Consider the following 15,035-nt stretch of genomic DNA (forward strand, 5'->3'; position numbering starts at 1 on the left):
TATGTAAATTTCAAGTGTCATATTACATTGATGATTCATATAAAAATATTAACATCCGGTCACGTGTCTTGAATTTTATCATGTATATTTAAAGTGTCAAATTACAATATTTTTCAAGGTTAGATGATATCTATTTCAACATATTGTTGAAAATTGCTGACTCATAATATTCTTTTCTTGGAATTCAGACTTGCAAATTATTATCTAACACGTTCAAGTGTCATATTACATTGCTGATTCAATAAAAAAATATTAACATCCGGTCACGTGTCTTGACACATGTAAAATTATTTTAAGTCGATTCAAACAAGTTTGAACTTGTAACAGGATGATGATATCATATTTTTCAAGGTCAAATCTATTTCAACATATTCTTGAGAATTGCTGACTAATGTACACGTGTAAAATTATTTTAAGATCAAAGTCGATTCAAACAAGTTTGACCATGTATTTTTATTATGTAAATTTCAAGTGTCATATTACATTGCTGATTCAATAAAAAAATATTTACATCCGGTCACGTGTCTTGACACATGTAAAATTATTTTAAGTCGATTCAAACAAGTTTGAACTTGTAACAGGATGATGATATCATATTTTTCAAGGTCAAATCTATTTCAACATATTCTTGAGAATTGCTGACTAATGTACACGTGTAAAATTATTTTAAGATCAAAGTCGATTCAAACAAGTTTGAACATGTATTTTTATTATGTAAATTTCAAGTGTCATATTACATTGCTGATTCAATAAAAAAATATTAACATCCGGTCACGTGTCTTGACACATGTAAAGTCGATTCAAACAAGTTTGAACTTGTAACAGTATAGTCACAGGGATCCTGGCCCAAAAGAATGGTACACTTTTCCAAAAAGGGCAAACCTAGGTGAATGTTGGAAACCTCGGTTGAATGCGAAGTTGGAGGGGATAGATGACGTCATTTACCAATAGTAAATCAAGATGGCGTTGGGAGGTGTGGTGGGGGGAAGGAATGGCTGCCTAAGCATTGATGCCGTCATTGGCTTTGACCAACAGTGGCGGAGAGTGAACGGGGGCGGGACGTTGACATTAGTCAGCAATTCTCAAGAATATGTTGAAATAGATTTGACCTTGAAAAATATGATATCATCATCCTGTTACAAGTTTAAACTTGTTTGAATCGACTTTACACGTGTCAAGACACGTGACCGGATGTTAATATTTTTTTATTGAATCAGCAATGTAATATGACACTTGAAATTTACATAATAAAATTACATGTTCAAATTTGTTTGAATCGACTTTGATCTTAAAATAATTTTACACGTGTACAAATAATTTAATCATATTGTCCGTCAACACTGCAAACCTAGATGGTAGAAAAACTCCCTCGTTTTCTGTACCATCTAGGCTTATATCCAGTAAAACTTTTATTGATGGCCCATGTTTCGTTAGAATCCGCTCCATTTTTAGTATTTTTAATTTTTTTTTCAGTGGCAAGTCGTCCATTTTTATGCATGGTCGCACTAAACAACTATCTAATAATTTTAATTCTGCTCTATTCATTTTGATTAATATTATGAATATTTAATGAAAACTGATATTACCGTAATGTCGAGCGCCTTTTTTATATGATTACCACCACTCCAAAAATCCCCCACCATCAGAAATTATTATCTAATCTCATAACACGTGTAAAATTATTTTAAGAAACAGGATGATGATATCATATTTTTCAAAGTTAGATGTTATCTATTTCAACATATTCTTGAGAATTGCTGACTAATGTACACGTGTAAAATTATTTTAAGATCAAAGTCGTGTCTTGACACATGTAAAATTATTTTAAGTCGATTCAAACAAGTTTGAACTTGTAACAGGATGATGATATCATATTTTTCAAGGTCAAATCTATTTCAACATATTCTTGAGAATTGCTGACTAATGTCAACGTCCCGCCCCCCGTTCACTCTCCGCCACTGTTGGTCAAAGAGAATGACGGCATCAATGCTTAGGCAGCCATTTCTTCCCCCCACCACACCTCCCAACGCCATCTTGATTTACTATGGGTCAATGACGTCATCTATCCCCTCCAACTTCGCATTCAACCGAGGTTTCCAACATTCACCTAGGTTTGCCCTTTTTGGAAAAGTGTACCATTCTTTTGGGCCAGGATCCCTGTGACTATACTACTTCTATTCGTTCTATGGATCTTCCAGATTTGATTGATTTCATTTTCTTTCATTTTACATTAAATAATCTTGATGCTAATATGCTCCGAGAATTTGAATTACGTCATTCAGACAAGGAAATTCCGTCATATACTGATCTTCTATAAATTAAACAAATATTCTTTGTCAAAACACAACTCTCAAATCTCAAAATGCATACGACGCAGAGGGGAACATAATCTCGCAAATTGTCCATCGTATTTAAGAACGGAAGTGTTCGATAAATATCGTTATGTGCAATCACTCAATCGGTGTTTCAACTAATTGGGTTCTCCTTTAAGAACGCAATGTGCTTCAAAAAATGTTTGTCGGAAGTGTGATTCAAACCAACATCATACTAGCCTACATCCAGGAGTTCAACCACCGTTCAAGTCAGCTGCTAAAGCCTCTGTTTTGAATTCGATCACGTCTCCCTCCATTTCGGCTCCTCAACATCGGTAACGGTAATGACATCCCGGCGCTATCATGCACTTCATATGCCCAAAACCAAGGAATCTTACTGGACACAGCTCAAATTGTAATTCATACCCCTTGTGGTAACTATTTTTCCGTTCGGGCACTTGTGGACCCTAGCTTCCACGTGTCAACCATTTCACTAGCATGTTCTCGTGCTCTGGTTTGACCTGGATTAAACCTACTTTAACTCAAATTTCTGGTATTGGCGCTACGGAAACCTCCTGCCACGGTACGGTTTCGTGCGTTTTGAAGTCTAAATATTCCGACATAAAAGTTTCTACAACAGCCTATGTCATGTCTACAGTTTCATTAAATTTACCCTCGATCAACTTGTCTCGCGAAGTCATCAGTCGCTTCGCTTCACTAAAATTAGCTAATACCTAATTTTACAGATCATTTTCTAAAAGGGGCTGATTTATTCCCCTCAATATTATCCTACACGGATTCACAACCCATTCAGGGATTTGCCGCCGCTATTAGAATTATTTTTGAGTGGTAAATTATCGGTACCGTTGAGGGCAACCCCCCAACTCAACTCATTTCACTTCTGAGTACTGTTCAAATCAAAAATCAGCTTCAACATTTTTGGGAAACTGAAGAAGTTTCTGTTCCTATCCTATATAATCTATAAGATTCTCTGGCTGTACGCCATTTTAAAGATGTGATTCAACGGGTCGATACATTGTCGCTCTTCCGTTTCATCCGGGCAGCATACCTGTCCTTTGCAACAAGGAGCGCTGACTCGAATTCTTCATCAATTTTGAAAAGAGATTGTCCAAATGTCCTGAAAAATTTAAGGCTTATACTAATTTTTTATACGAACACATTGCACTGCAACACATGGCAGAGGCTACTAACGCATAGAGCTACATCATTTCCTATCATTCTGGCATTCTTTATTCCTTCCATTTCAATGCTATAGCCTTATGTTCTGGCATACGCATAATGTATCGACAGATTCCAGTATCCAGAAGATCGGTTACATCAGCACATCTTTTACCGACCATCTTCTCAATCCGACGTCGTCGAATTTAATACCGTAACGAACGGTCTAGTTCCTTCAGCTTTTCTTGCAAAACGTTGCTTAAGACAATTAGTTATTGACGAAGGCGATCCTTTTGCTTTGGCTTCTCAGGCCCCATTAAACAACACTTATTTTGATGACATTATTACCGGGGCTTCATCTTCTGGGGAAGTTTTGAGTTGCAAAAAAGGACCAGCAGCGATCCGTCTGTTTTGCCAATCTTCCTGTAGACAATATCGAACCCCGTTCCTTTTCAAAACAGAGACTGTTTTCAAAAGACTTGGGCTGCTTTGGGACCCAACCACAGATAGTTTTCTGCCGAAAATGCATCCTGTAAAAATTATGGTTGGATCATGCATGTTAGGACAACCCTGTACCACGACATATTTTTCAAATTTGGGTCGTCAATCAACAAAACATGCATCTTATACATTCGCATACCCCGCTTAGACGTGCTTTATGGTTTCATGATCCTACATTCACTTCGCAGCCTCTCGCCCAGTGGCCGCCTCCATTTTCATCGACAGCGCTCATAGGCAACTTCAATCCTCTAAAATTATTTTTCAATTTTTTTTCACCATTATATGTTTAAAATATCGATACTTTCAGTTTTTCCCCAAATTTATTTTTCCTTTTGTCGTGTTCCAAATATATTATACTTCGATGATTAATTTCCAATCACTTTTGCCCGAATTTTAATACTCGAGAAAGACTTGGCAATCTTGTTAAAAGATGAGGAGGATCGTCACTTAGTTTTTTCGAGAGACGTAAGAAACGGAGCTCTAATTTAATAGCAAGTTCCTGTCGCGTTCGTTATTCTATTCTATAATTATTCTATCTAAAAACGTTTGTAGGTTTTGTCGAAATAATGAATAATTATTTTACAGAATATTAAATCTTTGATTTATTAAAACAAAATTAAAACGATTATTAATATAATACAATAAAAATACAATGACATAATTTGAGCATTTATAAATGATACCATCATCAGCTGATAACCATTAGCTGATGGAACCTGCTAACCATTTTAATACAGATGAACCAGCATTAATTAAACCTCTTTTTTATTTAGTAAGGCTATATGTTTGATGATGTAATTCTATAGACTTTAATAACGTTCTTATCTCTTGTATTTGTTGTCTTAATAATTTCATTTGTAATATGCATGTTGCTGCGTTAGAATTATTATGAGGTATCAGGTTACAGTAATTGTAAGATTTTTGAAAATTTTTTTTAGCCAATTCTGAATTATTTTTTAATATAGTAGTATTAGTGTAGTGGATTTAAGTTAATTTTTGGCTGCATACTTTTGCTTCGCCTAGTTTCTTGAAATATGCCCGATGATTTCAGTATTTGTTCCACCAGTATTTCTGGCATCACGTGGGGTAGTAGTGTGGCATCGATTAGTGGGGGCGATATTTCCGTTATCTTGGTATAATAAGTCGAACCCGAAAAAAGTTTATTAATTCGAAGAAAAAGAAAAGGATTGGTGATACTTTATGATTAACTGGAAGTCTGTGTAGAGTTTAAGTCTGTGGTTGACTTTAATCACTTATTTAGTCGAACATCATTTCCAAACTGGACATAATTTTAAATTTGCTCAACGAACCGTTTTAGATTTAGAAAATAATTGGTTCAAAAGAAATGTAAGTGAAATTTTTCGCAAAAAAAGTAACAAAACAATTAATTTAAGAACAGACACCAATAACATAAGTTGCATTTATAACGAAATTGAATCATTTAATGCAAGAAACAGAGTCCAAAATGAATTGAACCTAACTGTTAGATCAGTGGTGACGCTGTTAGACTACGATTTAAAAGACATGTGTTCGAAACCGTATTCTATTTTTTAGCACAACCATAATACAATTTTTTAAAAATTTTTTAATTTATTTATTGGTTTTTAAGTGAGATTTGATAGTATGACGTATACTATCGCTCTGTATGACTTTCCAAAATTTAAAATCGATATTGCTATAAATAACGAAAATATGAGGGTGTCTTCCGCTTAAATCCGACACACTGGATATTAGCAGTATTGGTTAATTGGAAGAACGTTCTCTGTTCTGACAGACCATGAGCCATTAGAAAGTCTTAAAATTAAAGCAAGAACAGATGAAGAACTAGGCGATCTTGTATATTATCTTTCAAAATATAACTTAAAAGTAATTTATAGTCCGGGTAGAGATAATGTGGAAGCAGGCTCGTTATCGAGGAATTCAGTACTTGAAACATTTGAAATTAATAACGATATAATAATAATGCAAGAAATTGTATATGAGAAATATTTATATTTTTCAAGGCACATAAGGGGATCAAACGAATTTTTCTTTCTGAAAAAATAGACCGATTTTTCATTGCAAATTTGGTCATATTGGAGTTCACCTTACGTTACTAAAAATGCTCCCAAAATATTACTTTTACAAAATGCCCCAAAATGCAATTATTGCAATTCATATCACATTAGTAAGAAAAATAAGTTTCGAAGGGGTCGACCTATTTAAATACTTTCTCATTTGGGTCAAGCAACTAGACCATATGAAATAATGTCTTTAGACCTAGTTAATGGATTTCGTGAGAATAATTCGTTATTTGCATATTTTGGCCGACCACTTTTCAATATTTGCATTTTGTTTGATTACGCTCGATTTGAGGATAGGCTTCGAGGTGGTTTGAGTGAAAAACAAACTTTGATTTACGAAATTATTGAACAAAAATGAATTCCACAATTGAAAATTAAATGTTTTAATTTGAACAAAAATATATATATAAACGAATGCACAATAATTAATGCGACTAATTTACACAAAATATATAATTGATTTCACTACTGATTGCTTTGATAATTCAAGTTAATTACAGCCACGTGCACTCTCCACTTTCGTGAACAACGATATGATACTGATGGCGGTCGGTATTCGTTGATCAAAAACACCTAGCGAGGAAGGTCTCGCTGATTGGCTGGCCCCCATTATGGTAGGAATGCTCAATTCATCAAACCACAGTTTCAGAGCCGATTTGAAATGACCATGTAAAGATAAAAAAAAGATATCATAAAAATTATGAATCGATTGAGAATCGAACCCGGGGTCCTTTTGATTGCCAGCCAGATGAGCTATCGACTGCGTCACCACGACTAATGATATTAGAATACAAAAAACAATATTGATTGTAAAGACTTTAAACATACTCCCCCCCCCTTGCGCCAAATATTTGGAGCAAGGTATGATATTCCCTACCCTAGATACTTTTAGGTTTCTTCCTTGGATGTGGAGTCTATTATTGGGAGTAGACAGATATTGACGATGTGCCGTTTTAGGACCGAAGTAGCGGTCTTCAAGGTTACAACTCTAACTAGGTTGCCCGAGCCGGGGTGTAGTTCAATTACCCGTCCTAAGGGCCATTTTCATGGCGGATACCTCTCATCGAACACGAGAACTATAGCACCAATTTCGATATTTAATGACGGGAATTACCACTTATATATCGCTTGTGTTTGTTGGAGGTATTCTCTCGACCACTTGACCCCAAAACTATCGATGATTTGTCGAGTAAGTTGCCAACGACTAAATCGAGACACGGGAACGTTCTCCAAATTTAGTTCAGGAATAGAAGATAAAGGACCTCCGATAAGAAAGTGGCCTGGTGTTAGAACTGAGAACGGTAGTAAATTCTTCGTAAGTCAGTGATAAATTAAACCGACCACACGCTTTAAATGATGCAGAAGGGGGATTAAAATAGAAATCTGTCCCATCGTTTGCTAGCAATTTTCGGAGTTTTTGTGATTATGAGGATGCTGTAAGACGTTTGAGCTCCATATCAGCTCCACAAATGTTGTACCACAATCACTGGTGAGTGTTGAGCAAAGACTTCGACGTCCAGTGAATCGTATGTAGGCAGCTATGAAAGCATCGGCTGAGTAGTCTGATACTAACTCCAAATGAATTGCAGACGTTGCAGAGCAGATAAATAAACTAACATAGCCTTTGTAACTCTTTGCATTCTTTCCACGCCAAGTTTTAATAAGGAATGGTCCAGCGTAATCCACCCCAGAATGTGAAAAAGGACGCGTTGGAGCTATTCGGCGAGGCGGAAGCTAATCCATAAGTTGTTGAGCTCTTTTACCTCCATAACGATAGCAGATGACGCACACAAAATCTCTTTTCGTACCGAAACTAAGCCCCCAAGGATCCGAAAGTGTTCTCGTATAGTGATACGGATAAGATATACGGATGCTTTATGTCATACTCTAGTGATGACTGATCTAGTCGATCAACTAATCGAAGTAAACGGTCTTGATCCAGGAAAGGATTTATATTTCGAAGAGGACTAGAATTTGTGATGGATTGCTTCTTAATGAACTGCCTACTTGAATTCGAAAATGAAATACGTTGGGTAATGCCAACACCACAGTAACAAAGCTTCGTGAAGCTCGAGTGGAGAAAAATTTTTGAATACAGGGTTGATTTGATAGTGCGAAGCTGATTAAGAATCCCATGCAGGTTCCGGAATGATTTGTGATACATAGCTTTCCCTTCAGATCTCTGAAACTGCGGCTGATGAAGATGAGCAAATTCCTTCAGGCCATTGTTCTGCCGGTAGTGAGAGCCAATCAGGACCTTTCCACCAAAGTGGGTGGTTATTTAAAACCGTCGGTGAAATTCCTCGTGAGGCACAATCAGCTGGATTTTCCTCTCCAGAAATAAATCTCCATCGAGTAGATGGTAGATGATCTTGAATAAAACTGACTCGATTTCGAACGAAAACCTTCCATTCAGAAGAGCAATAGGATGTAATTCAAGTTAAAACTGTGGATGATTCATCGATGGTTCTTTAGCATGACCTTTATGAAGAATGTTGGATAACACATTTGGAACATTGCTTATACATTTTTGAAGTGAAAAACAGCCAGCATTATAAAGACTATCTACCTCTTTAATGATTTGAGAGCATTCTGATAGAGAATCTGCTACACCGAAGATATCATCCACGTATGTTCCTTTATTAAGTGGTCCAATCTCTAATGGAAATTGATATCCATGGTCGATTATAAGTTGATTAATTGTCCGTAATGCCAAGAATGAAGCGCATACTAAACCATAAGTAACAGTTCGTTGATGAAACTATTGCAAGTTATTCTCTGAAAACCACAAAATTCTTTGTAGATCGCAGTCATCTTGATGAACGAGGATTTGTCGAAACATCTTTTCGATATCAGCAGCAAACACATATCGCTATTGCCGAAACCAGAGGAGCACATCGGAGATATTTGTTTGTAATTTAGCCCTGGTGTGAAGAATATCATTTAATGACACTCTAGTACAACTGCGATAAGATCCATTAAAGACAAATCGTAATTTAGTTGTCGAACTGACTTCTCGAAAAACTCCATAATGTGGAAGATAAAATGTTGGTTTCGTTTCCATTAATTTCGGTGATGCCTTTGAATTGTAATTAAGTACTTCGTACTTGCTAAAAATTCTGAGTATAAGTGATGACATTCAGAATTAGAGTTCAGCTTCCGTTAGTAGATAAGCTATGCCGGTCCGGGCCCACTTTTGGTCATTTTTACATGTTCTTTCTTATGGGAAATTCTAAGGTTCATTTTGCACTTTTTTGTTCCTTTTTATGTAATGCTGGTTGCCTAACCTTAACGCATACTTACTAATTGTATACAAGTACAACCCATCTGAATCATACTTGTTAACACACTTACATCATACTCTTTACTTACCATTATTTGTAATTTAGCATACATAGCGTACGTTGGTATAATTGTCAACATAACTTCTTCATGTATTAACAGCGAATATTATTAATATTATATGGATTGCTTAAAAAAATTTTATTTACTACTATAAGTTTTGAACGCGGGCCCTCATAAGTGGAAGTCTACTATGCTAACCACTCCCCCACAAGACCTTGTTACAACATAGACAAAAAGTTAATAACTTAAAAACGTTTTTACAAAAATAATTTAAAATATTATATTCATGAAGGTCAACAACTGTTATTAATTAATATTCAAGTATATTATTTATACATAGTTTTCAATATAATCTTTTTGAATGTAATTTGATATTTAATTGTTTGTTACGTATATATTTAAACATTTTAGTAGAAATCATTAATTTGATGACCTGTTTAATACTGGTCTGTATCTGTTTAATACTGGTCTGTATCTGTTTTATACTGGTTTTGACCTGTTTAATACTGGTCTGTATCTGTTTAATACTGGTTTTGACCTGTTTAATACTGGTCTGTATCTGTTTAATACTGGTTTTGACCTGTTTAATACTGGTCTGTATCTGTTTAATACTGGTTTTGACCAGTTTCCTAGCCTAGACTTTACCTATAATACATCGTTTATTATAAAATACATCGAGATTTGTAAACATTTTACATCGTTCTAAATTCACACACAAGTATGTTGATGTATTTACAATTTATACTTTCCAAGTACCAGACAATTGTGACGTCAGCCATCAGAACAACCATCGCGTGATCCTCTTTGGCCAATGATATTGGCGTATTTTATCACCAAATTTGGACAACTAAAAATAATAAAATCCTTCCAAAAACAAAATTAAATTAAAAATTATAGAATAAAAGACCCAAATCAAAAAAAATCCATTAAACTCTACTATTTCTTAATTTTAAATTCGAAATTATTCAAAATTTTCTGTCATCGTTAAGCGAAACTTATATGTTTCCAATTTACTGCAATAATAAATAAAATAATAATAATATAAAAGTCACTTTGGAAATTTTCCCTGTACGCGTTAGTTCGAACACTGCGGGGCATCATCTACTGGCTGTGGAGAATGGGAACAGTCACCACTTTGGCTGGATAAAAAATTTAGCAAAGTTGAGTCGATCGGGTGTAACAAAATACAAGAATAAAATTTATTTATGTGATCGATGTCTCAACTATTTTGCTACAGAAGTCAAACTCCAACAGCATTCAGTAAATTGTGGTGAAAAAGCAGCGGTGCGGGTACGAATGCCTGAAACTGATGACGAGCGGTTCGTTGAGTTCAAAGATTTCAACAGCAAGGAACGTGTTGAGTATATGGTGTACGCTGACTTTGAGGCACTATTGGTACCACAGGACCATGAACACATGGAAACGGATCATGAGTCTTATACAAAAAATATTCAAAAACATATACCCTACAGTGTGGGGTATTATGTACATTTGTTGTATAACCCACAAACAATAAGGCCCATTGTATTAAATCACTTAGTAAGCAAAATATTATTTTATTAATACTTAATAAGCATAATATTATCTAATTAACTATTATATGTGGATCACCCACACTTAAAATAATACAATGTATATATTTAATTAATCACTTCTTTTTAACACGTAAGATAAATAAAAATACAATGTATATATTTAACTAATCATTTCTTTTAAAACGTAAGATAAATAAAAATAAAAATAATAAACAATAATATTATAAACGAAATAGAATGTAATTCCAAGAATAGACATAACATAAGGGCAAGAGATCAAACTATCAAAATTAATAATCGTTATGACTATTCTTCGAAATTTGAAATAATGCACATGTAATCAGAATTTGAAAACAAAGAAAACCTTTATCTAAAACAGTATAAATACCAAACATCCAAACAAGCCAAACTCATTCCTAAGTCAATTCTTAAATTCTCAAGTCAAATTTTAAGTCATTCTTAATTAAATATTTGTCAACGACATTACGTTCAATTATTGTTAAAGTGTTCAATATATTATTATTTTGCAAATAATAAAATAATCAACTTAAATAAAATTAATTAAAAATTATTCAAAGTTTTATTATTGCAACAACGCCTTAAAAGTAAAATTAAATACAAATACAACGAGCACTAAAATTATCATCAACTTTATTCAAAAGAAAAACTATCAACATCAAGTGGAAGAAACATTTAACATTGACTAAGAATCGCTCGATGTCAATTGTCGAGTGTAAATAATTCATTGACTGGTGACAGCGAAACTGCAACGCAAGAACCAAAAACCTTTTGGTATATTGGAACAACTCCGGGATATATCAGAAACAATTTTTGGTGACAGCGGTGGGATACGCAAAAGGAATTATTGGAAATCACGCAACCAATAATACTCAACTGCAACAAGGAATATCCACTGGATTGAGGTGAAACCGAACAAATACATACCTGCGACGTCACTCCCCAATCACCGGACTTCCTCCACACCCACAACTACAGCTACAAGATCACATCACCCAAGTGGAACGTCAAATCCGTTGAAAGCAAACCGACCTAACTGGAACGTCAATTCCACTGGAAACCGACCTAATTGGAACGTCAATACTTCAACAGGAACTACCGACCACATATTTGGACCGTCGATCCTGTACAACCTCACTTACTGGAAAATATCATACCGACTCGAAGCAAAGTAGGACGTCACTGTAAATTCTGGTAATCGTGAGTACAAAAACAAATTTTATTTTATACATTTTTATATTTTTTTATTACGAGGAAACATATTTAAAGAAAAGCTATTAAAGCTAATTAATTATACGCCATTGCCTATTATCAAAACAGCATAGGAACCCAGAATTATAAGGGAAGGTCTATTTTTATGTGTTAAATTTTACACAAGCAAATTTTATATTTTAAATACTCCAAGTAGAGTTTATTTTGTGCATACATGTTTTTTCATATAACCCAAAAATTAAAAAGGGAAAAATATTTTATTAATTATTATACGCCACAGCCTGTTATTTCAAAAGCACAGGAACCCATAATGTAGGGAAGGTCTTTATTACATTATACGCCAAAGCCTGTTATTATAAAAGCACAGGAACCCATAATATAGGGAAGGTCTTTTATTACATTATACGCCAAAGCCTGTTATTTTAAAAGCACAGGAACCCAAAATAAAGGGAAGGTCTTTTATTAATTTACTTAATACTCTATGCACATTTATTCCTCGAATTTATAATACTTAATCGAATTTATAATACTTATTCGAATTTATAATATTTAATCGAATTTATAATATTTAAACAAATTTATGCATACGCATTTTAAAAAAAAGAAAATATATTTCAAGTTATTATAGTATTCTAAAATATTTTTTTTTTTAATTTATTAACTAAATTTAAAATTGACTAAATTGAAAAATATCATTTCTATATATTATTGTCTAAAAATATTAAATATTATTCTTTTATTTGAAAGCAAAACCTTATATAAATTATTAAATTTTTACAAATTATTTTATAAATAAAATTATTAAACAAAATTGCTTTCAAACCATATCACATGCCAAAGAAAGGTCACTTAGTTAAAATAAAAATGGCACCACCAGTCGAAAGTACCACAGCGACAGCAACAATAGATCCAAAACAATGGATATGGATGTTATCAATGATCAAAGAATTCAATGGTAAAGATATTCAAAGTTTGGAAGAATATCTCAACAGCGTAAATACTGTGAAACAATTAATTGGAACAGATAACACAATGTTAAATGAAAAATTAGCTATCTGTGCATACAATAAAATACCAGCAAATACAGCATTGGAATTGGGATACGAATCGCCACCAGCATGGGACACATTAAGAACCAAGTTACAACAAATATATGGGGATAAGACTCATATGGACTTACGTATGGAACGGTTAGAAACCGCAAGACAACTTCCATCTGAAAATGTTACGGAATATTATACGAGATTGAAGCAATTGGGAGACAAATGCGTTGTCTGTCTTAAACAATCCACACCCGCTGCTTCCTTACCGTATGAAGCCGCCATGATCAGAAGAACTTGTTTACGAAGATTCATTTACCACAGTCAACCCGAGATATCAAGAGTATTGCGAATTGTATCAAAACTCGAATCATTGGAAGAAGCTTATACAAGAGCATTAGAAGAAGAATCGGCACAAAAAATTTATCAAGTCGCTTATAAAGAAAGAAATAAACCCAAGCTGTATTGTACAAAATGCCATATGAATAATCATACATGGAAGACATGTAGACGTAAAAATTATAACAATTAACAATACAATAAAAACAATGGTACTTCGAACAATTATAATAAAACAAACAACAATACAAATCGTAACAATACGAATATTGAAAATACTGCGCCAAAGACTTGTTTGTATTGTAAAAAAGTGGGTCATACAATTGACAATTGTTTTAAAAAATTAAATAATGAAAAATATAGAAATCAAGCAGCTATTAATACTGTCATTGAAGATATGGATAATTTAAACTTGAACCAGGGAACTGTCGAGATGTCCGTCAGCCAACCCCGAATTGTAGACATCAACAAAATCCAATCGAATCTATATACCATAATCATAAAAGAGGAACCATATGGATAGAAACTCCAAATACGGATTCTATCAAAGGCAATTTTAAATTATTAGTGGACACGGGAGCATCAATTTCAATAATCAAGCACGAAACTCTACATAACCAATGTGCACGGGATTATCGAACACTACATCATATTAAGTTAGGAGCACTACCTTCAAACAGCAAAACATTTACTATTGGAAAAGCGTTAATATTATTAAATGGTTTAACGTATACTCCATATATAATAACTGCTGAAGATGCGAATCTTGATTATGATGGAATTATTGGAAATGATTTTCTACGTCAAAATAATGCCGTGATCGACTATCATCAAAAACTATTAATATTAAATAATAATGCCTGTTATAAATTATGTATGGACGAAATGGAACCTCACATTTATTTTACCCCGACAAATCGGATAAATGAAATTTATAAAAGTGTTAGATTGGAACACTTAAATAAAGAATTAAAACAAGAAGTTTTTGAATTATTAACCTTATGACTACTGGGCTTTTCAAATTTTTTTACACTACATGATAACTTTTGTCCCAAATGCGGGACATGAATTTTTAAAATGACTTTTTTTCGGTTATACCATCTTGTTTTGATTTCTGTAAGCTCTATTACAGAAATAAACCTTTTTTTAAGTAAAATATGTCATTATCATCTCATTTATGGTATTACAACAATAAAATAATTGCATGTTTAAACAAGTGTTTGTTGTGTCATTCAAAGTGTGTTATTCATATAAGTGATTAAAGCGTTTTTTCGAAGGAAATCTGACGAGTTTCGTGAAAATTTTCATAAAATTGATTTTTCAAATTATTAAAATAAAAACTATTAAAAAAAAAAATTAGAATTTTTTTATAATATTGTGATTAGAAAGGTTTTAAAATTAATGTCCCATATACTGGACAAAGTGAATCATCGGTTGTAAATAAAAAACATGTACGTATTTTATGTATATCAATATTTTTGAATTTATATC

This window comes from Chrysoperla carnea, chromosome X, assembly GCF_905475395.1.
Source record: "Chrysoperla carnea chromosome X, inChrCarn1.1, whole genome shotgun sequence".
In the NCBI taxonomy this organism is placed as follows: domain Eukaryota; kingdom Metazoa; phylum Arthropoda; class Insecta; order Neuroptera; family Chrysopidae; genus Chrysoperla; species Chrysoperla carnea.